This window comes from Pelodiscus sinensis, chromosome 6, assembly GCF_052426305.1.
Source record: "Pelodiscus sinensis isolate ZL-2025 chromosome 6, ASM5242630v1, whole genome shotgun sequence".
NCBI classification, from domain to species: domain Eukaryota; kingdom Metazoa; phylum Chordata; order Testudines; family Trionychidae; genus Pelodiscus; species Pelodiscus sinensis.
Genome location: NC_143057.1, coordinates 69,343,934 through 69,367,178, shown reverse-complemented (window position 1 = coordinate 69,367,178; position 23,245 = coordinate 69,343,934). Strand labels below are relative to the sequence as shown.

The 23,245-nt window shown below is 40.0% G+C and overlaps 1 long non-coding RNA gene across 1 annotated transcript in view; it reads right to left on the bottom strand.

Annotated features, from left to right (window-relative positions):
* The window catches only part of LOC142829896 (uncharacterized), a 28,417-nt gene extending 7,659 nt beyond the window's left edge, over positions 1 to 20,758 (bottom strand). Inside the window, exons 1-3 of the long non-coding RNA XR_012904801.2 lie at positions 20,650 to 20,758; positions 20,207 to 20,336; positions 6,170 to 6,203 (exon numbers count right to left, since the gene is read on the bottom strand). This is a non-coding gene — a long non-coding RNA (uncharacterized LOC142829896). The remainder of the gene's footprint in view (positions 1 to 6,169; positions 6,204 to 20,206; positions 20,337 to 20,649) is intronic.
* Between the last annotated feature and the right edge of the window lie 2,487 nt (positions 20,759 to 23,245).

The window sequence follows — 23,245 nt, the reverse complement described above, 5'->3', positions numbered from 1 at the left end:
AAAGGAACAACCAAAAAAGTCAGAAACAATATTAATTTTTAAAATAAAATCAACAGAAATTTCAGAAAAAAACATTATTTCAAATTGAAAATCGAAAAGTTTTGTTTAAAAAAATATTAACATGAAATGTTTTGACTTTTTGGGTAACTTTTCATAATATTGGAACTGATACAAAATTTGCACAATATATTAGTGTAACCAAAACAATTTCAGAGAAAAAATTTGCCCTGTTCCTTTCCTGTCTATGTTACCTACTTAAAATCCAGTTCTTCAGACACTGAGTACTCATTGTCATTGTCCTTTGCAGTAGAGATGGAAGCAGCCAGGAATCCCCTTTTAAATCATTGGGCCCTAGGGCAACTGTCTCTTCCCACCCTTCTTATCTCTCCCTCTCCGCCCCCCCCCCCCCACACACACACACCGCCCGTTGGTGGGCCTGGCATCAAGACAGACAATGCATTACACAGTTGTCATTCTGAGTATAATCTGAAGAGATTTACATTACAACTGTGTAATGTAAAAGAAGACACTCATCTATATGATTGTGTGCAGGCACAAATATCTAGTCTTTTCTGTCTGTTTAAATTACTCGAATATTGGCATATCAAAAATGGGGTCCTAAATATTAGAATTGTCTTTATTCTCCAATCAACACAGTGCTAAAATTTTATATGTTAAATACTCTGGTTATGAATACACTGTGCGTTTCGTTCATCAGCATATAGTGTACACATGTGTGTGGCCACCTAGCATGAGTTCAAATGTCAGCATATCCGGTGAGACGTGGCTCTGTCAAACAGAGTAAAGAAATGCCTGAAGTAAACACCTTACACAGCTGTCTAGTTACCCAAACCATGCCTTCCTATCTATACTACTATTTTAAACAGTGTGGCGTCCTGCTGCCTGCAGATTGCTAGCGTGTTTTCCCTATTCAGGAAAAGACTATGGCAGCATGGGAGCAGTAGGGAAAGGGTCTGTCAGCTCCTCACTGCTGGAGGCTTCCTCTGCTGCAAGGAATGATGGTGGCAGCAGGGGAAGGCTCTGATGGCTAAATCATTTACTACCGCTTCCCCCTGCCACATTCCTTCACAGTGTTGTGTAGTAAAGAAGTAGGATTTGGCTGTTGGTAGAAGTGGCTGACTTCTGAATATAAATAAGGTTGATTTGCTTGCAAAAATGCTTAGGGGTTTGGAACAGGTCCATATGCAACACATATGAAGAGAGATGAAAAAGACTTGGACTTTTCAGCTTAGAAAAGAGGAGACTAAGGGGGGATATAATAGAGGTCTATAAAATCATGACTGGTGTGGAGAAAGTGAACGAGGAAACATTCTTTACTTATTCCTACAATATAAGAACTAGGGGTCACCAAATGAAATTAATAGGCAGCAGGTTTAAAACAAACAAAAGGAAATTTTTTCTTCAATCGGTGCACAGTCAACCTCTAGTACTTTTTGCCAGAGGATGTGGTGAGGACTAAGACTTTAACAGGGTTCAAAAGAGTTAAATAGATGCACGCAGATTAGGTCCATCAATGACTATTAGCCAGGATTGTTAGGAACGGTGTCCTTAGCCTCTGTTTCTCTGGAAAGGGATGATAGGAGACGCATCACATGATGATTACATGTTGAGTTCCCTCCCTCTGGGGCATCTGGTGTTGCTCACTGTCAGCAGACAGGATACTGGGCTAGATGGACCTTTGGTCTGACCCAGTTTGGCCGTTCTTATGTTCTTTCTTTATAAAATTGTGACGGTATATATTTTTCCATCCTCAGTTTCTCTCTTTTCCTTCTATTTAAACAATAAGCTCTTCAGAGCATGTGTAAGGGGACTGTTAACCCCTTACTTAAACTCTGTGGGAGTTTTTTGGCTTGCCAGCTCCCAGTGTCAACAGGGGAAGGGACCATGAGACTTACAGACCCCAGAGACAATAGAAAGCAGCCACCACTCCAGCTTAGCCTGATTGACAAGTTGGACAGGCCAGTGAGAAAAGCAAGAGGCCAGGACCCGTCCTCCCTGTGAGCTGGGATTGTTCCGACTCTCTCTGAGCAAACAGAGAGCTGAGAGACTGCCCAAGGGGGGGGCAAGCAGTGTGCAGAAGAAGTCCTGCAAAAACAGGGAGCTGAGAGACAGCCCAAGCAAAGCAAGCTGTGTGCTGAGGGGCAGTTTTTGCAGCAGCTGAGCCAGACACACACAGCCCAAGGAGCATAGACCCTGTGTTGAGCAGCAGACTGGCAGTGCTCAGAGAGCCAAAAGGAACAGAGAAGCAACGCTAGAAGCTAGAGACTGGCCACACAGCACAGCCTGCAGCTGGATGTGGTGAGCAGCTGGGAACTGCAAAGTGTGGGGAGAGGCTCTGGACTGGGAGAGGGGTCTGGCCACTTAGAGCTTGAGGCTGTGTGGTCACTGCCAGAGCAAGCATGTCCAACCTGCAGCCCCCCCCCTGCAGCACATCCAAGGCCTCTAAGGGGCCTCTAAGGAAGAGACTGTGGACTGTCCTTACACTCTGCAGGCTGCTGTTTTGATGTCCCCATGCTACAGAGCAGGGCTGTGTGTTCTCATTTAACCATTCTCATTTTTTCTTATTCTTTTCTCTTTAATCAATTGATGTTTAATAAATTGTATTTGCTTTGAACCTTATGAAGTGATCACTGGGCCAAGAAAGCCTGCAGTGTAGAGAGAGCACCTCGGAGTGGGGACACCCTAACTCCTGCCCCTAGTGACTACAAGGTCGGGGATTAAGCCCCAGGAAACCTGGGCCCAGCCTTGTTGGGGTTTCGAGGGCTCTGCTACTCAGGAGAGTGGACGGGGAGCCCTCAGGATCAGGGAGGCTGTTGGGTAAAGGAAGTGGGAGCGGGGACTCAGATCCTTTCGCTGGTCCATTTCACCGGGGTGTATAGAAGCCAGGAAAGTTCCCCACAATAGTGGGACCATTCCCCCGCTTACACATGGGCTTTCTTCTGCTTTGTGTTTGTTCAGCACCTATCACATTGGGGCACTTATCTGGGTTGGAACCTCTAGACTTTACTGTGGTAAAAATGATAATTATAATTAATAATGCATGTGCGTCTTTATTTTTTTAATAGGAGACCCCTATTTACCTGTGGCCCAGGATGATTTTGTTAAAGTTGTTATCTGATGTCTCATGGCGTTTTCTTTGCGATGTTATAGAGAACGGTTCATGGTCACAGTAATTCCGAAGAAATCACAGGTAGGCCTTCTAATATTATAATATAGATTTTTTTCAGATGTTATTATTGCTTTAATATTGGAAATGTCATACTATTTGTAAACACATTTCTCCTTTTATCTTCTAGAAGGGAATTTGGCTTTCCTGAAAGTGTTTTTGCAATTGTACTATAGTACACGAATCTGCTTTGATCAATAATGCATTGTGAGTGTCTGCTCTACAGCATATTGTCTGACTCTTATGTTCTTCCCAAGGTGAACAGTAATTTCATTCTCTGAGCTGGTAACCAAAGCATGGTAAAAATCAACATATTTAGGTAGGTTGGTTTTCCTAAGAGCGGGAGGGCACCACATTATGAAAAACTGAAGTCTGATCCCTAAGAAGAGCCTTCTGGATCTCAGGTGCATGTAGCATGCCACCTGCCTAAGGCCAAAGGCATTTCATGTTTCAGGAGAAAATCACAGTGACCTTGAATCAGGCATTAAGTCAGATGTTTATGAAATACTGCATATTGGTAACAGCAACAACTTATCGGTTTGATAAGTAACATGATTAATTATGTAAGAAATAGGAATTGCAAATTCAACAGATGAATGCTTTGAATCTCCTCTAGAATTATTATGGATGGATGCCAGTTTTCACTTTCATTACCCAGTGTGAAACAAGATCACAAGCTATCTTTATAATACAGTTTATAAAAATTTGAACAGTTTTGGGTATGAACATTTTAAGTTACTTTCACTACATTTTCCCTTGTTTAGTGCCTGTGTGCTGTTATGAATTCAGGGACAAATGGAATGATGAAATTACTGTACATAGACTGTTTCAAAAGCTCTAAGGGTCAAGGAAAAATTGAAGTTCTGCCAGAATTTAAATGCAAAAATGACATTTGGTTGTGAAAGAGAAGTTGGACTAAGATGTGTGATGTTGTATATGGTTAAATAACAACAAACAAAAAGATTTACTAGGAGGAAAAAATATGAAATGAGGGGGAAAGACCAGAAATGGTGATATTTAGCAGAATAAAGAGGAAATACAGAATTATGGGAGTCTCAGATTCAAGCATTGTACTGTAACGAGTTCATGAGTTGCAAATTATTGGGAGCCTGATTGTAACTTCCTTTACTCATATTGATAAGTTACTCACACATAATTTGGGAGGGTGTAGCCAGACACAAAAACCCCATCTTGTTTCCCCCCCCCCCCCCAGAGAGCAAGAGAAAGGCAGTCAGCCTTTGATGCCCTGGGAACACAGGTTTGCTGCCTGTCCCTGACTCTACCATAAACAGAAACCAGACAGTAAATGGGCTAGCTGACGACCCGGGGCCTCCCGTCGCCCTGATGGCTAGTACCAGTAATTGACACACCTGCACTGTCCCAGGAGAGGAATCTTTGCCCATCACATACCAGAGGTGCCCATTGTCTGCATTTTCCCAGGTGTAAATTATGCTTTGCACCCTTCGTGGGAAACTTGGCATTCAAAGCCATTTTTCCTAATTGGCCACTTGAGCCCAGGAAGAAGCCTACATGACCCAAGGGGTATAAAAGAGGTTCAGCAGCCCACCCCATTTGAGCTCCAATCATCTATACCTGCTGGCAGGTATTGATTGTCTCCCGAGGTCTGTGGGACGCCCAACCTCGCCCTACTTCTTCCCGAGGGATTGAGAGAAAGACACTGGCCACGCCAAGTCTGGAACGCAGGGGTGAGAATATATACCTGCTATGTGTCTATTTTGCATGCATTTAATAAAAGCTCAGAAAACCAAAAGGGTTTCATGGTACCTGTAAGTAACTTATTAGTGTAATTTCTGTCCTGTCCTTTGTAGTGTCTGTGTTATCTGTAACACAGTAGTAGCATTTAACAGCTAAGTTTACCCTGTAACAATAAAATAGTAACTGTTTAAGCTTTAACCTGACTCCTTCAGTTGCTGTAACAGAACCAAGCACAATTTAAAAGAACTTCAGCCGGTCATAAGGGACTCACTGCCCTGACCGTCGGCTGACAGAGGGATAGTTCAGTCATTGGAGCATTAGCCTGTTAAACCCAGGGTTGTGAGTTCAGTCCTTGAGGGAACATTTAGGGGTCTGGGGAAAATCTGTCAGGTATGATACTTGACCTTGGCCTTGCCCTGAGGGAGGGGGACTGGACTTGATGACCTCGCAAGGTCCCTTCCAGTTCTATGAAAGAGGTATATCTCCATATTTCTTTCTAAGATTGGAACTGCTTAGGAGCACAGCAAAAGGAATGTGACCTGTCCTTCGAAAAATGACACATACCTGAAGCCAAGAGAAAACCTAAAAGATCTCTCCAGTACCTGCTAGTAGTAGTATGTAGTCACTTATCTTCTCTTAGCAACAACCATGCTAGAGGGAGAGTACATCACCCAGTTCATACATACAAAGCCAGAATGCTACATCCCTCAGTCATTTACTATTTAAATGCTATCTACTCTTTCATTTATTTCTGGTGAGAATACCTTTTTTGTTTCTGTGTTTAGTTAAGAGCAGGCCACATACACGTGAAAAAATATTAACTTGTAGATATTCAAATAGTATGTTTAATTAAATCATGGAGAAATTAACAGTAATATAATACTAAGTAATACTTTTTTATTTCTGTAACTAAGATTTACTACTGCACAACAATTTGATTAACAATCAAGAACAATACAAAATCATTCAAACATATTACAATAGTGCAAGTTGTAGATCTCAGAATGTAATGTAATAAAGAATTATCATTGAGCAGATGTGTTTCTAGTGGAATCTCTTGGGAGACTGGTTCTTCCTCCTGTGCTACTTAATAGCTTTTTTTCCAGTGACTTGGGAAGAAAACATATTATCACTGATAAAGTTTGCAGGTGACACAGAAATTGGAAACATGGTGAATACCTATATGTAAGAAAATAATATGCATTGTATTTTATAGTCAAATGTGAAGTACTATATCCAGGAACAAAGAATACTGGTATTACTTACAGGATAGGGGACTCTATCCCAGGAAGCAGTGACTCTGAAAAAGATTTGGGGCCATGTTAGATAATCAACTGAATATGAGCCCCTAGACAGCTCTGTGATCCAAAAGGGTTAATGCATTCTTGACTATATAAACAGAGGAAACTCAAGTAGGAGTTGAGATATGGGCAGGTAAAGGTAGGGCTGCAGGAGGCAAGTCCCTAGCCCAGCTCTCAGCCCTGCCCCTTCTGCTGGGTACCTGTCCCCCATGGGAGCGAAGCTGCCACTCCACCCATCCCCACCACAGGGAGGCAAGGCAGTGCTGCACGTTCACCCTCCACCACCATTGTGAGAGAAGTGGGATGGGCACATAGGCCCAGCTATCCTGGTCCAGGAGCACAGGGAGAGTGGGCACTAGGGGCAGCAACACTACACCCCCAGAATGCCTACAGTAGATGTTGTGGGGGCGGAGTGTGGGTGGGGCCAGGCGGGCGGTTTGGGAAGATTGTGCCACCCATGAGTTGAGAACTGATTTTACCTCTGAATTTGGTACTGGTATAGGCATTACTGAAATACTGCATCCATTTCTGGTGCCCATGCTTCAAGAAAAATGTTGAAAAATTGGAGTGTTCAGAGAAGTGCCGCAAGAATGATTAAAGGATTGGAAAACATTTCTTTTAGTGAAAGACAAGGAGATCAATCTATGTAGCTTAACAAGATCCATCTATGTAGCTCAACAGAGAGAAGGTTAACGGTCAACTTGATGATAGTCTAAAAGTAGTACATGGGGAACAGAAATAGGATAAGAGAGGGCTCTTTGCATTAGCAGACGAGTGTATATTAATGCATAAATAGCAGCAAGGTGAAATAATATGTACATTTTTAATGTAGGGGTAATTAATTATTGGTAGTTTACAAAAGGCTGTGACATTACCATCACTGGCAATTTTCAAATCAAGATTGGGTGTGTTATGCAGGAAATCAGATAATGTGATCACAATTAACCTTTTTGGTGTTAGAACAGTAGTGGGCAACCTGCAGCCCACAGGTCACATGAGGACCATCAGAATAATCCAATTATGGGCCCTGAGAGATTTTGCTGACATTGACTGACCACAGGCAATGTTCTCTGTAGCTTCTAATGCCAGTGGTACTCTGTTCCCAGCCAATGGGAGCTGCGGGAAAGCGTCACCTGCAGGAAACAGGGATGCTGGGACATACTGGCTGCCACTTCCCACAGTCCTGGCAGCTGTGGTCAACATTTTTCAACCAAAACATTTTCCCATCAGAAATTTTTCATGGGACATAGTTGTTTATTTTTCAACAGGAAATTTGAAATAAACATTTTGTTTCTAAGCAGCACTTCAAAGCTAAATCAACCAATGTATCCTAAAATTCCATCTGAAATTTTTATAAAAGGTTTTGAAGTATAGACTTGGACAAATTAGGTTGCAAATAGACATTTCCATTTAAAATGTATTTTAAATACAAAACATTGAATTGAAATTTAAAATGTTGATTTTGAGTGGACAACACAAAAAATGTTCTAAAAATATTGATTAAAACAGAATATTCAAATCATAAGTTTAGAAGGGACCACAAGGGTCATCTAGTCTAACTCCTTGCCAAGATGAAGAATTTGTTGTGTCTAAACAATCGCAGAAAGACAGCTATCCAGCCTTCTTTTGAAAACCTCCAGTGAAGAAGCTTTCACAACTCTCCTAGGCAGCCAGTTCTATTCTTCTACTGTTGTCACACACATAGGAAGTTTTTCCTGAGATTTAAGCTAAATGTGCTATGATCGAGTTAAAATCCATTGCCTCTTATCCTGCCCTCTGTGGCAAGAGAGATCAACTTTTCTCCCTTGGTTTTATGGCAGCCTTTCAGGTATTTTAAGATTGCTATCATGTCCCCCTCCAGTATTCCTCTTTCCAAACACAGGCTAGGTCTACGCTACCACTTTTTCTGATTTTTTTTTCAGGAGAGGCTTTTCTGAAATTTGGCCCATCTACACTGTGCCAAATTTCAGAAAATCCCCCTCTTTTGGAAGATCCCTTCTTCCTCGTGGAATGAGGAAGACAGGGGTTCCGAAAGAGCGCATTGCACTTACACACACACACACACACACACACACAAAGCGGGAGAGCAAACGCGTTCCCTGGACAAAGCAGTGTAGATGTACACTCAGTGTACTCAGTTCTTTCAGCCTTCGCTTATATGGCTTGCACTGCAGCCCTTTGATCATCTTTGTCACTTGCCTCTGGATACTTTCTAGTTTCTCCACATCCTTTCTATACAGAGGTGACCAAAATTGGACCCAGTACCTGGGTAAAATGAAGAGTTTATTTTTTATTATGAAGTATTTAATTTCAAAATTTCTTCTTAAAATATGCTCAGATCTTTTTGTGCTGTGAAATGTTTTATATTTGGAACAAAAATAACTGTGCAAATTTTTCACAGAACATTCCTGTGCTCATTCTTCCCAATCACAATGCCTCTTCAACCTCGTAGGAAATCATAGAATCATAGAACACTAGAACTGGAAGGGACCTCAAGAGGTCATAGAGTCCAGACCCCTGCCCTCGTGGCAGGACCCAGTACTGCCTAGACCATCCCTGATAGATGTCTATCTAACCTGCTCTTAAATATCTCCAGAGATGGAGGTTCCACAACCTCCTTAGGCAACTTATTCCAGTGTTTAACAACCTTGACAGTTTGGAAGTTTTTCCTAACATCCAACCTAAACCTCCCTTGCTGCAGTTTAAGCCCATTGCTTCTTGTCCTATCCTCAGAGGCCAAGGAAAACAATTTTTCTCCCTCCTCCTTGTGATACCCTTTTAGATACCTGAAAACCACTATTATGTCCCCCCCTTTTCCAAGCTACACAAGCCCAATTCTTTCAGTCTTCCTCATAGGTAATGAATCGTAGAATAATTTTTCCATTACACAATATACTTTAATTGCACTTCTTAAAATAATTCTAAGAGTTTGTATATCTCAGTTCCCAAGGGTCTGAGCCTGCAGGCCCTCTAAGCTAGAATTTCAAAAGAGCATAGGACTAATTTTTCAAGTGCTAGGTACACTCAAAACCAGGTTTCTAACCTCCCATTTAGGCAATTTGGTAAAAGCTGGATTTTCAAAGCTATTCAGTCCCCCTTGTGATGCTGATAAGTTTTTAAGAGAAGAGAGTGGTAGAGAGGTTTTTGAAAGCATATCCTCCTATCACAAAGAATTGCCTGTTATATCCCCCAAATAGGTATTTTAATCCAATAATAATAATAATTAATAATAATAATAAAGCTCTATATGGCTTTAGATATATCCTATTTAAGTATCCTTAAATGTTTTAAGATAGAATAACAATAAGTAAGTGAACCATTAAATATGAAATACTGAAACAAATTGAGCTGAACAAATGAAAATACCCCTGTGGCAACAAACAGATTTTTGTTTTTTTTTTTCCTTCTCTGTCTCTCTCGGTCTACTGTCTCAGAGGGGTAGTGATGTTAGTCCGTAACTTTATAAACAACGAATAGTCCTGTGGCGTCATAGAGACTAACCAAAATATATAGGATCACGAGCTTTTGTGGGCAAAGTTTATCTGATGAAGTGGGTTTTACCCACTAACATTCATATTTTTGCTACTCTCTAACGGTACGTCTACACTTGCACCTAAGTTCGGACTAGGGAGGCAAATGAAGCATACTGAAGTTGCTAATGAAGCACGGGATTTAAATATCCCACACTTGCTTAGCATCCGGTTGCCATTTTAAAATGCCGGTTGCCCGATTTAACTTGCCGCATGTAGACACGGTAGTCCAATCCAAAACTCTTCCCTCGAATTAACTGTTACTCCTTGTGCAATGAGGAGTAACAGTTAATTCAAGGGAAGGGTGTTGGATCGGACTACCGCATCTACGCGCGGCAAGTTAAATCGGGCAACCGGCATTTTAAAATGGCAACCAGCCGCGAATATGCTAATCAAGTGCAGGATATTTAAATCCCATGCTTCATTAGCAACTTCGGTATGCTTCATTTGCCTCCCTAGTCCGAACTAGGGGGCAAGTGTAGACATACCCTAAGGTGCCACAGGACTACTTGTTGTTTTCTCTACTGTTTGGCTGGATAATCATAGAATCATTGAACACTAGAACTGAAAGAGACCTCGAGAGGTCATTGAGTCCGGTCCCTGCCCTCATGGCAGGACCAGGTACCATCTAGACTATCCCTGATAGATGTCTATCTAACTTGCTCTTAAATATCTCCAGAGATGGAGATTCCACAACCTCCCTAGGCAATTTATTCCAGTGTTTACCACCTTGACAGATAGGAAGCTTTTCCTAATTTTGACTCAGAGCGAATCAGATTCTAGCTGTTATTGTGGTAGTGAGTGCTTGGAAGGAAGGACTGTCACTCCAGAAGAGCAAATATCACTTTTAAAGGGTGGTTCATGGGAAGATTGCTAATATATTTTAAGATGTTTTTAGAGCTTAGATACTTCATAAACTGTGAACTGGAAAATAAACACTTTTTTGCCAATCCACACCGAATTTTAGGTCTATCATTTGAAACAGGGGTTCCCAAACTTTTTGACACGGGGACCAGTAAATCCATTCATGAACTTTTGGAGGACCGGTAATGTTCATTTGCATATTCATTAATCAAATGATGAATATTTAAATAAGTTGTTTCTGGTCCTCCCAAAACCCCCAGTGCCAGCTTTAGCCAAGCTTTTGATATGGTCACCCACAATATTCTTGCCAGCAAGTTAAGGAATATGGATTGGATAAATGGACTGTAAGACAGACAGAAAGGGTTTCCCAAACTTTTTACTTTAGTTGGAACCCTTTTTTTTCCGTACTGCTTTTTGTGGCCCAAAAATATAAACACATAAAAAACAAACTGAGAAAATACCAGACATATAACATTAGGTAAATGTATCAGTTTGTAGTTTCGAACTGCCTGGCTGGTAAATGTGCTCAGGCTGCATGAGTGTGTCTACCAGCCAGACAGTTCGCAACTACTCAAGGGGTGTGTGTGTGGGGGAGGACAGTAGAATCCCCGGGGTTGGACTAACTCATGCTTTGTGCTTTGCGAGGGGGAGGGGGGAATGGATGCAGCGTCGTTATCTACATATGACCAGGTCAGTCCCACTCCCCGCAGGCCGATTCATTCCTCCCTCCTGCTCCCCTTGCCGCCGCCGTTGCCACTGCCACTGCCACCGCCTCTGCCTCCACCTCTGCCCAAGCCCACTGCCGTCTCCCCTCCCCGCCGCCACCCAAGCCCGTTCCCTACCTTTTGCCTTCCACATTACGGGGCCGGAGGCTGCGCTCAGGCCCCGGAGGCTGAACCTGGAGCCAGCATGGCCCTGCCACATGCCTCCAGAGAATTTTAAAATCCCGGGCTGTGATGTCACGTCATGCCTGGGCGTCCTCCATGCCCACGTGCAATGCTGCGCGTGGACGGCAGCAGGCGGTGAGGAGGAGCCACGCATGGCAGAGACACTCTGGGGGCGGGGTGGGAGGATGCACGGGGGGGACCGGCACGCGGGGGGGAGAGCCGGGCCCGGGCCTGGGCCCGCTCCAGACAGAGCTGGGGGAGAGATCTAGCTCCACATATTGGTGGAGCAGGGCCCCCGGCTCTGTAACTCGCCGGCACTTCTGGTTTCAGGGGTGCGGGGCACGAATCGGCCTAAGGCCGGCCCTGCTGGCAGCCACCAGGCATGCAAAGGCCCAGTATTTTTTTCCCGTGGCCCAGTACAGGGCGGTGGCCCATAGTTTGGGTAATGCTGATTTGAAAGATCGGAGGCAAAGAAGAGAGATAAGCATATGGTAGTATATCAGAGAATCCTGAAGAGCTAGTTAAACACTCAGCAGATCTTACAGACAATGCTGTTGCATTTCACTTACAGGCTCCATTGTGCCAGTTGTTCTATGCAGACTGATCCTGCCCCTGTATGTGCCTCATTTAAAATTGTCTGCCGACACAGCACAACTTGTTTCACATGTGATCTACTTATACTATCTATTATCCATTCATAAACATTCCCATTCTTGAAAAAACAACAAATAGTCCCATCAATGGCTTTTAGCCAGGTTGGGAAGGAATGGTGTCCTTCGCCTCTGTCAGAGACTGGGAATGGGTAACAGGAGATGGATCACTTTATGATTCCCTGTTCTGTTCATTTCCTCCCAGGCACTAACAAAAATATATAGAGTGTATAATGAGCATTCATGGACAAAACACACTTCCTCAGATGGCCACAAAACTCATATATATTTGTTAGTCTCTAAGGTGCTACAAGGCTACTCGGTTTTGTTTAAGTTACAGAGTAACGCAGCTACCCCTCTGAGATTTTTATTTTTGTTCAGAAATCTTTAAAAAACTGAAGCATGAGCTCAAACCCAAAGAAGAGATTAATTTTTGCTCTTTCATAAATTTCTTTTGAGCATTTCCTTTTAATTTATATTCTTAGTCACCTGTACACCTCTTCTCCCAAAGTCTTCTCATTCTGTGCAATTGATATTGCTTAATCATACAGGAGAGATGCAGATTGTGATCTCTTGGTGCCACAAATTATATTTACACTTTGAGCATTAGGGGTCTCACCTCCATGGACAGTGCTCTGTTTCATTATGTAAAAAAAAATAAAAAATTAGATGGAAAAATCTCCCTGTCCCGTAATGACACAGGCAAATTTGAAGTGCAAAGAGTTGTTGTTTTTTGTCAGTTGTTGTAACTAATGAACAAGTCACATTTTGCACACTTGCTTTGCAGTGTTTTCCATTTTTGTGAATGTCCCTGAGAAAGAGAAGAATCAGCTGGTCATTTTTGTTGTGGTTTTTAAAGTATTTTTATCATAATTGCTTCTGCCCCGTGTTAATTTTTTAAAGTTGTTCCTTTAAAAAAAATCCATCAGTTGAGGCAATAACTCTTGATATTTCTACAGGGTTTAAAACCTCTTATTATTTCTACTTTTTCCTTGTCATTTGCATTGTATGCCTTAAACACGATGCTTCCGGAAAGAAGGGCTATCCACGCAATCTTTGTCACGATTCCAGGGCTTATTATGTTTCCCCTTTGAGTGTATTTTGATTTCTGTCCTGAAGGAAACATACATAGTTTGCAAATTTCCTTTTATAATACTTTCTCTATTTCTTATACACATTTAATGGAGCTGTATTTTGAGCACAGTGGCCATTGCTTCAGTGCACATGTTTAATAGCCTGTTATATATCAGAAGATTAACATCAATCCTAAAGACTTTACTCTTCACCCAGTGTAGTTAGCTACATCCAGAATCATAAAGCAGTTTTTCTATGTCTGTAAACATTGTGATCAAACTTAGATACAAATTAGAATATAGAGTAGTTATAAAATCCTCTGTTTCCTCAAACTTATCCTCCATTTTTTTCTCTCCAATTCTTTTAACAGTTAAAGACCAAAATCAGTGGAATTGTATCTGTGTGGAAGGGTAATTTTATGAGCAAAATTAAGCTAGTGAAACTTTGATGTATTTGTCATGAATACACATGCATAAAAGCTGTAATTTAACAAGGAATGAACCTGCATGACAGGAAGACATTAAGTGGCCTGGAGAAATTTACAGTCCAGTATGTAATTAACAAGGGAATAATAAAGCCCTCTCCTTCATGGCTACCGTCCATTTTCACATTTACACTCACAGGCTCCATTGAATTTGCATAGTTATTAACTAGTATCCTGCTGGGACCCTCAGGTAGCTTAGCAGCACTCTTGAAGGTGGGCATCTTGTAAACCAAACATCTAGGCTGAGCTGTACTGAGTTAAAAAACTGGAGAAGTCTGCCTGGAAAATGAAAGATTAAATGCTGACAAGAGAATCTGAACCAGCACATAGCTTCCTGAGCATAGCGGGCAGTGATCAGGCAGAAGACACAGGTGCAAGGAATTTTGGGAATGTCAGTAGAGGACAGCCTAGAGTTGAGGCCCACATTGTGACCTATATACTGCAAAATGGGTGAGTCAAAAGTCAATACGCATTCTGAACTATACCCCCTCAGATTCCCTCACAGGCTTGGATTCAATATGCATTTAAATACATCACTAACGGCTTTGAATATGGATGATAGAGAGTACGGGTAAAAATTCATGTCTCCACACATGCAAAACCAACTATGTAGTCATCCTGAGTATTAAATCAGTGTTACTTCAGCAGTGATGAAAACTTCTCCTCCAAGCTTATTTATTCCAGGGAGTTGCAACGTCTATATTTTAAAGGAATCCACTTGTTTTCCTAGCAAGTAGGCTGAGATTAAGAAATCATTTCACATACAGGAGGTCAATAAAGAGCCATCATGCTCAGTGTCTTTGTGGAAGTATTTTGTAGTGCTGTGTGGGAGATATGGGTTTGATTCCTGCTCCTGTCGTATCATACTCTGGAAGGTCGTAAAAATAATACAATAGAAGCTCAAAGTTACAAACACGTTGGGAATGGAGGTGGTTCTTAATTGTAAATGTTCATAATGCTGAACAAAATATTAGAGTTTTCAAAAGTTTACTGCTGCTTCCCTCCACCCCTCTTTTTTTGATACTTTACTTTCTACACAGTACTCTGCCATGTTTGCTTTATTCTTTTTTTATGGCTCTTTGGAACCAAAAGAATGCAATGAGGCAGCAGCAAACAAAGTGGGTGGTTGACTGATCAGTTTGTATCTCGGAGGTTCTACTGTAATGAGAAATAGTTGCAATTTGCAGCCATAACAACATAGGTTTTGTTCCTGTAAGAACTCATAAGCAAGTGAGAGTCTGCTTGGTAACTTGCACGAGTACACTTACAAGATAGAAGAGGACATGTGGGCTCCATATACTTATGGCTCCACTGCCATCCTTTTCAGTAGCTTCTATAGTTCTCTCCCATTTTATATTCCTTTTAATCTTTTTATATTTTCCTGAGATTTGAATTTTTGATTGTTTGAGATTTGACTTGCACAAAACTGAGACTCAAAACTCATTTTTTTACAGCAACCAACATAACCTGAATGTTGTATTATAAAGCAGGTCTCCCCTCCCTTGAACACTGTATTTTACATCAGAAGTTAAGTATGGGACACTTCCAGCCCACTTAATTAGCCTCATTAGCACCAAGTACTTATAACAGGAAAAAAAAGTACCTACAAATGACAGGTACTTTTTTTTTTCATGTTAAAAGTACTTGGTTTCTGTTATTTCTATTCCAATTCATCATCTAATGAAGTGAGTTTTGCTCATGATGCTATATATTTTTGTTGTCTCTACATCTACACAGCAACATTATTTTGAAATAACTAGGCTTATTTCAAAATAACTTAGTCTGTGTCTACAGAGCAGGCTGTTATTTTGAAATAATGTTGAAATACTGTCAAGCTGGAGGACTTCTTACTTGGACTCCTGTAACCCTCATTGTACAAGGAGTAAGGGAAGTTGGAGGAAGAGCACTTTATTTCAAAATAAGTGCTGTGTAGATGCTCCCAATTTCAAAATAAGCTATGCAATTAACATAGCTCAATTGCATAGCTTATTTTGAGTTAAGCCCTACTGCGGAGATGCACCCTAAGATGCCACAGGACTACTAATTGTTTTTTAAGTTACAGACTAACACAGCTACTTTTTAAAGCTTTTTGCTTGCCATTACAGAAGGATATTTCATTACCAGATTCCATATCTCTGGATAATGTGGGATGCTATTCATGAGAAAATACAACACAAAAATGCAAAGAATGTGAACTTTTCTTTAACACAGTTAGGTGAATACATTACATGTGAAATTTTGTGATATTAAATGGACTTCAGATAATTTTCATATTAAAGCTGATACAAATAAACTGAATTTAATATTAATTTGTGTGTAAATTGTACCTTTTCTAGTTGTCTTTCAGTTTAGCGACAATTATTGTAAAGTTTTACTATTTTTACAATGCAATTACTTTATGCAGAAATCATTTCCAGCAGAATAAAAAAATTTTATATTTTACAATAATAACTTTCTAATTTTTCTCCCATTGTTGAGTACCCTGCATTTAAAAAAATTATTGTAGGAAAGTTTCATTTCTATTTATTTTATGGCAAAATGTGTAAGTGCACAGGCACCTACCTATTCTGGATGCAATTTGGTGTTATCATGCAGAAGTCAGGTAACATTTTGCCTACATAAAGGTCTAATGAAAACCCCACTGAATTCAACAGACTTTAGATTAGGTCCCAATCACCCAATTTGCACATACAACTGTTGGATTTTGTGGACATAATCTATGTTTAAAAATTGGCTTTTAATATACAATTTCTAGATTGCATTATTCCAACAATTCAATTTATATCTCTAAGTAAGTTTCTTTTAAACATTGTGTGCTATGATCATCTGATTAAAGTTGCAGCATATTTCCAATTCCAAACTTTTACCAGAATGTGCCCTTCAATAAACTTGGTTTTTTTCTACAAGTCTAGCTATAAGAGTGCCTTGCTGATCCACGTTTCAGAAATGCAGTTAGTATTCTGCCAGAAAAGAGCCCCTCAACTAGAGCCAGAATTTAAATATTTCTGATAATTCATGATGCTTTTCTCTGGTCTCAAATGTACCAGACTTTCTAAAAATGTTCTTATCACATAGTGTGATGACAGTCTTGTTAACAAGGGATATCCTTATTTAGAGTAAATTTATATATGTGCTAAACATTGTGGTCTCAATATGTAGCCTGTGATATTACACCAAAGTACATTATTTCTGATTGTTTTAGAAACATGTATTTATTTAGAAACACAGAAGTGCTGCTTCTGTGTTTTCAACATCAGATCATTAGAATACATCCAAGCACTGATTCTGGTAGCCTGCCAATTCAATGTCCCTGTCTGCTTTGTTTTCTCCTTGGTCATATTTTAAACTGCAGTAGCAAAGCCTACAGAACATAGGATTCACAATTCCAGTTCAGAACAAATCATAACAGCAGGTGAGGAGAAAACGTAAAGTTCTGAGCACAGTTAGCTAGTTACAGATAACCATTTTTGCCAATGGGATTTCCTGCATAAACTAAGCTGAAAGTATGCAAACTGTATTACTGTACATGTTCTGAAGGTAGTTTAAAAAAATAAAACCCCTACAGTGTGACTTTTAAAGTAACCTCAGTTTTGAGTTGCTCTTGATTTATATATAAAGTGCATAATTTTATCTGACATTAAACTCACATATAGTATGCAGCATTTTGGAGAATACATGTGGTCATTTAATGAAATACCCTGTGCAATACATATGCACAAAGAGACAATGGGCATCCTAACTCAGTGTTTCTCATCTTAAAGTACCCCTTAAAAATTTATAAGTACCCCCAGTACATACAGTTTTCAGACACAATTTTTTTTCTACCATTGCAACACATTTGTTTAAACAACTTAATCGTAGCTGGGGGAGCGATGACATTTTTGGGTGTAAAAAGTACAAAAATAATAAAGCACTGTAAAACTTAAAACAAAAATTCAGTTTTCTCCAAATTTCAGTTGTGTTGACATTACCCTTCCCCCTCTCCCCCCCCCCCCGACTTCTCTCTAGTACCCTGAAGGGTATTCGTGCCACTAGTTGAGAAACACTGTCCTAACTCTGAAATGCATAGTTTTTATGTCTAATTAAAGTGTCATCCTTAATACTGCATTTACAAAGGAGCTATGCTATGTCCCTGAAAGAATTCTAGACACAGCCTGTACAATGAAGTATGGGACAAGCTTCCTTAACTTCTTTTCACTTGATAGAAATCTGCTTCTCCTTCATTTTTAAATGAATGTCTTCCTCTTTCCAGGAAAGCCAAAGCAAGAAAATAAAGCCATTACTTTAGGTAGGACATAACCTTTCTTTGAGATGCTCCAGCTGAGTGGGAAGTAGAAGAGTGGGGATACTATATTGTCTAAGTGAAAGGAGTAAAAGTTTAGAATGACTTCTGGGTTGGGTTTTCCAGCTTGAAATTTTGACATCAACGTGACAATTTATTGCAGGAAAGATGGCTTATCATTACACACATCCTTCTGTTAGGATGGATTCATCACCTTCCCCCCCACCTCCACCCCGTCAAGACAGAAATCCAGTTTCAGAAGAACATTGCCACTAACTAATTAACATAATTAGGGATCAAATAAAACCACACTCAAATGTTTGCTTATGGGAAGATTTTCAGAATTATGTAACTGACTTAGGATCCTAAATTCTGTTTTCAAAATTGTCTTAGGTGTGAGGAACCTAAGGCTAGGTCTACATATCCCCGCAGCTTAGTCTACTAGGTGTGAGTAACAGTGCCCATCAAAAGGTTGCACGCTAATGCCCATGTGGCAAGTACAGGCACAAACTCAAAGATTCCTAGTTTCACTAATGTCATCCTGTTGGAAGGAGACTTCATTAACATGAATTTGGAACCTTTCAGTTAATACATGCAGCGTTCCCCCAGGGGGCATTACAGCATAGCACGTTGGTGCACACTGCAACTCACACCCCTCACAGTCCAAAAGGTGGGGCACGGCAGACATATTCTAAGTTTCAAGAGAAATCTCAATGCCAGAAGGTTAAAAAAAAAAAAAAAAAGTAGGGGCTTTAATCCAGCATTAGTTTTACATATTTTCCCAAATAATAGCAGCTCCAGAAGTACATCACCACCTTTTTGCATCATGCCGGAGCACAGATGTCTGGGAAATTGTCATCATTTGCTACAGAAATGCCATTTTTTTAGTGTCCTATCCAAACACTAACTCTACCAACCTTGCTCTGCTTGTGAGAGCTAATGGACTCACAGCACAAGGTAGCACAAATGCAGATATGTAGGAAAGAAAATTCCAATAGTAAGAATTTAAGTCCAAAATCAAGTTACTTTTCTTCAATGCCTTCTGTTGTGATATGTGATCCCACACTGCTTTGGTTCATTGATTCTGCTTCTTGATACTCTAGATTGTAGTGACATGCATGTGTTTGGTGTATTTATTTGACCTATTTACTTAAAATGTGGTATTTAAAAGAAAAACTGAAGTGAACTTTTAACATAGTTGCTGTTTCCACTGCCACACAGTTGTGAGAAAATAAATATTTTAAAATGGATTTGGTTTCTTAACTTTATCATAACCCCTTAATAATTATTACTATCAGGTTTATAGCTCTATCAATTCACTTTGCCATGGATATATAATAATCAATGATCTTTCACTCTGGGAATGCTAAATATATATCTATTCCATATGACTTTTATTGTGACACTTATTTCTGTTGCCAAATATATCTGAGCTGTTCTACAACAACATAAGCATATGGGGGGGACTTTCATAGATTTAATTCTCTAATATCTTTGAAGGTGAAAACTCCATTTTTTAAAACCCCGAATTCACTGATGGAGCAACGACAGCACTGTTCAAATACCAGGTTACAATTTCCACCTTCTGTTCATTCATACACTTCAAATTGATTTCAAAGTTGTAAAAAGCATTCAGCTTAATTTTGCTGACTTTTTATCACTCTTGACCGTAATGTGAAGAAGAATTTTGTCTAAAGCATCTGACTCAATTTAAAATAAAAAACCCACACCAAAAATCCAATGTCCAGCTTTGCACTGCAGAAGCTCATTAAAGGTAGATGAAATCCACCTCTAAAATATAATATAGCTTGCATGTTCTAATTGGAGGATATATTGAGATGCTAAAAGAGCAAAAAAATGTAAAACTCCAATTATTGGCAACTACTCAAGTTCTGAAAAAATAGATGCTAAAATCCCCAGTCCCAGAAATACAGATTGCCACAGTATTAAAGAATGCTCTCTGCCATTTTCACTGGACTCTTCATCAAGTAAGAACACAGCCAAGGTGATTGCAACTCCCTCTACCTTACTAATTGCAACTTCCACAAGAAGGCTGAAATTGGTGCAGTATGCAGCAGTGTAAGTGATAGGCAATGAAGACTGACAAAATTTTCCTCTCCCACTCCCTCTTTCACTCTGAAACACAGATTTGTGTTTTGTGAACTCCGTGGGCTCACCCTTCACCACACAGCAGTATTTCAAGACATGATCTTAATTTACAAATCTCTTACCAAATTTCGGATGGATTCCATCAGAGACTACTTTTCTGGCCACCATAGGGATTATGATGTATTTGGAGAGATCCTAACTTAGGCTCTGAGATGAAGGCAGAATTGTGAAATCCTGATTGTGGGAATCTTCCTAGGAACGATTTGAATGACCCAAGATTAGCTGTTTCTTTTATTCCAGTGATTCCTAATGATATATTCTCCCAAATCCACATGTTCTCTGCTATCTTACTCTTAAAATCTTTTGCTAACCCCAACTGTCACCTCAATTACTGCAATCTCCCTCTCTCTAATCTTGTTGACAGTAACTTCCCCCTTCTCTAACTATCCAAATTGCTGTTGCCAAAATTATCTCTCTAGTCTGATGCTTGGTTATGTGACCCGTTCTCCCCGCCTCAGCCTTTGAGTCACTTCATTGCATTGAGTATCAAGTTCAAATTTCTTACTCTTGTTTTGATGGTCTTACATCAGAGATTCCAAGATTTTGCAAGTCAGAGCCCATCTTCTTTCATGTTCCCCCAAGCTCTCTTTACTTTCCCAATGACACTGACTCAGTGCCCACTATGTCTCTATGGCTCCATCTACACTGTTTCCTTTTTGTGGAAGAGGAAATGCAAATGAAGCACTCATTAGCAAATCTCATGCTCTCATTTGCATATTCTCTTCCAATCCTTTTTGCAGAAGAGGTTTCTGCAAAAAAAACCACAGTGTAGAGGGGGCCATTTTTTGGAAAAAAAACCTTTTGCGCAAGATCCCGTATTCCTCAAAAAAATGAGGTTTACAGGATCTTGCACAAAAGGGTTTTTTTTTTTTCAAAAAATGGCCCCGTCTACACTGTGATTTTTTTGTGTGTGTAAAAACCTCTTCTGCAAAACGATTGGAAGAGAATATGCAAATGAGAGAATGAGATTTGCTAATGAGCACTTCATTTGCATTTCCTCTTCCATAAAAAACAAATAGTGTAGACAGAGCCTATCTGTGCCCTTCTGTTATGCTACTCCTTATGCTGAAGACAAACTTCTCAATCCATTGCCATAATCACTTTCGAATACCTCCTAAAAGCCCACTTTTACTACAAAACCTACTGAGGGAGAAGAGGCAGCCAAAAGACCAACTGATAATACCATCCATAAAAAATGAGCCATCAAATGTGCATTTCCCTCAGAATGAGATGATGTGATCATATGATTGCATGCTTGTCCTTCATCTCATTTTCCCCTGCTGTCTGTTTACAAACTTTACTTACATCACTTTAAATAACACAGTACTGCATGCTGCAATTCACATGCTGCAGTTCATAGTGTAGAGCCATGTAGAGAAGCCATTAGTTCATTTGTTCCTTGGGAGTCAAATTGTACTTCTCCCTGTTTGACAATAGTTCTGCATGCTTGAAAAATAATAGTTCTTAATAATATTCTCCTGTGCTCACATAGCAAAGTGATGGGCACTTTATAGAAACCAGAGGCAAGTAGACTTGTCTCCTCCCCAAAGGAGTAGGAGAACAGTGTGCACTGGCGGAACAACTATGGAGCTGAGGACCAAGGACTCTTTAGCTTTAATCCTGGGTCTACCAGTCCATGGTGTAGGGGAAAATGTATTATGTGTGTGTCTGTACAGATTTTATATTTAAGGGGATTTATGATAGGGCTTTTAAACAATTAAAACATTAATCACAATTCATTGTGAAATTAAGAAACACTATTAATCACACTTTTAAACAACAGAATACCAATTACTTAAATATTTTTGATGTTTTATATTTCTCTGTTCAAATATGCTGATTTCAATTACAAGACAGAATACAAAATCTAAAGTTTCTCATTTTATATTAGTTTTATTACAAATAATTGCTCTGTAAAAAGATGAACAAAATAAATAGCATTTTTCGATTTACCTCCTATATGTATTATAGTGCAATTTCTTTATCATGAAAATGCAACTTACAAATATAGATTTTTTTCCACATATTGTACCCAAAGTCTTTTTTGACTAACTCATTAAAATAATCCCATATGTCATTCCTTTACCCACTGTGAAAATCTGATCATCACAGTGGACCTGTGCAAGGGTTACAGATCTTTACAAAACACATGCACTTGGTACAGCAGCCAAAAGGACTGAAGGGATTCTAAAAAGGGAGACAATTTTCTGTGGTGAATTTGCAGCTATATTAGTGTTATAATAATAATAATAATGTGGATAACTTTGATGTTTCCTTTAATTAATCTTAACATAATTTCTTAACTATATTAGTGCACATAATGCAAAAAACCCAAAGCTGTGTTCTTTTTCTTAGGGATTTATTTATTTAGCAATACAACAAACACCATTAATTTATACACAGATTCATTTCCTATAAAATGTTATTTAAATTGTTGATGCTGATAAGCAATGGGACCATAGAAAGTGGCTTTTTTGTAAATGAGCGTGGCAGGGACAGTGTTCCCCAACCAAAATTCTCCATAGTTCCCTAGAAGGAATCCTTTCAAGTTGGGGTCTTGTTTTAAGATCAATATCTGGCATCAGGGCAAGATATTTAAAAGTTATTTAATCACCTAATGGGATTTTCTGAAGTACTTAGGCACCTAAATTCTGAAAGAATTAGGCACTTGGGCACTTTTTTTTGAAAAACATTATACCTAAAGCAAGGATAGACAATACTTTTTTTTCTGGGGTCCACTTCAAATACTTTTCCAGTGGCTCTGGGCCGCTCCAAAAGGAGTGGGACCTCAAAGGGATGCTTCCAGGATGCTTCAGGCTTCCCAACCTCCAAACCGTGATTGGTCTGGGGGTGGGGGAGCCCCTTTGCCCCCCCTTCCCACTAAGCCCCTAGCGGTGGGAGGAGACTTCCCATGGTCTTCCACCCCCAGGCCAATCAGGTCCTGAGGGCAGGGAAGCACATAAAGCCTCCTCTCATCTTGCCAGGAGCCTGCAGCACTTCTAAGTGCTGTACACTCCTCGCAGGACGGGAGTATGATGGAGGAAACTTTGCGCACTCCTCCCACCCCCAGGCCAATCAGGGTGTGGGGGCAGGGAAGTGAA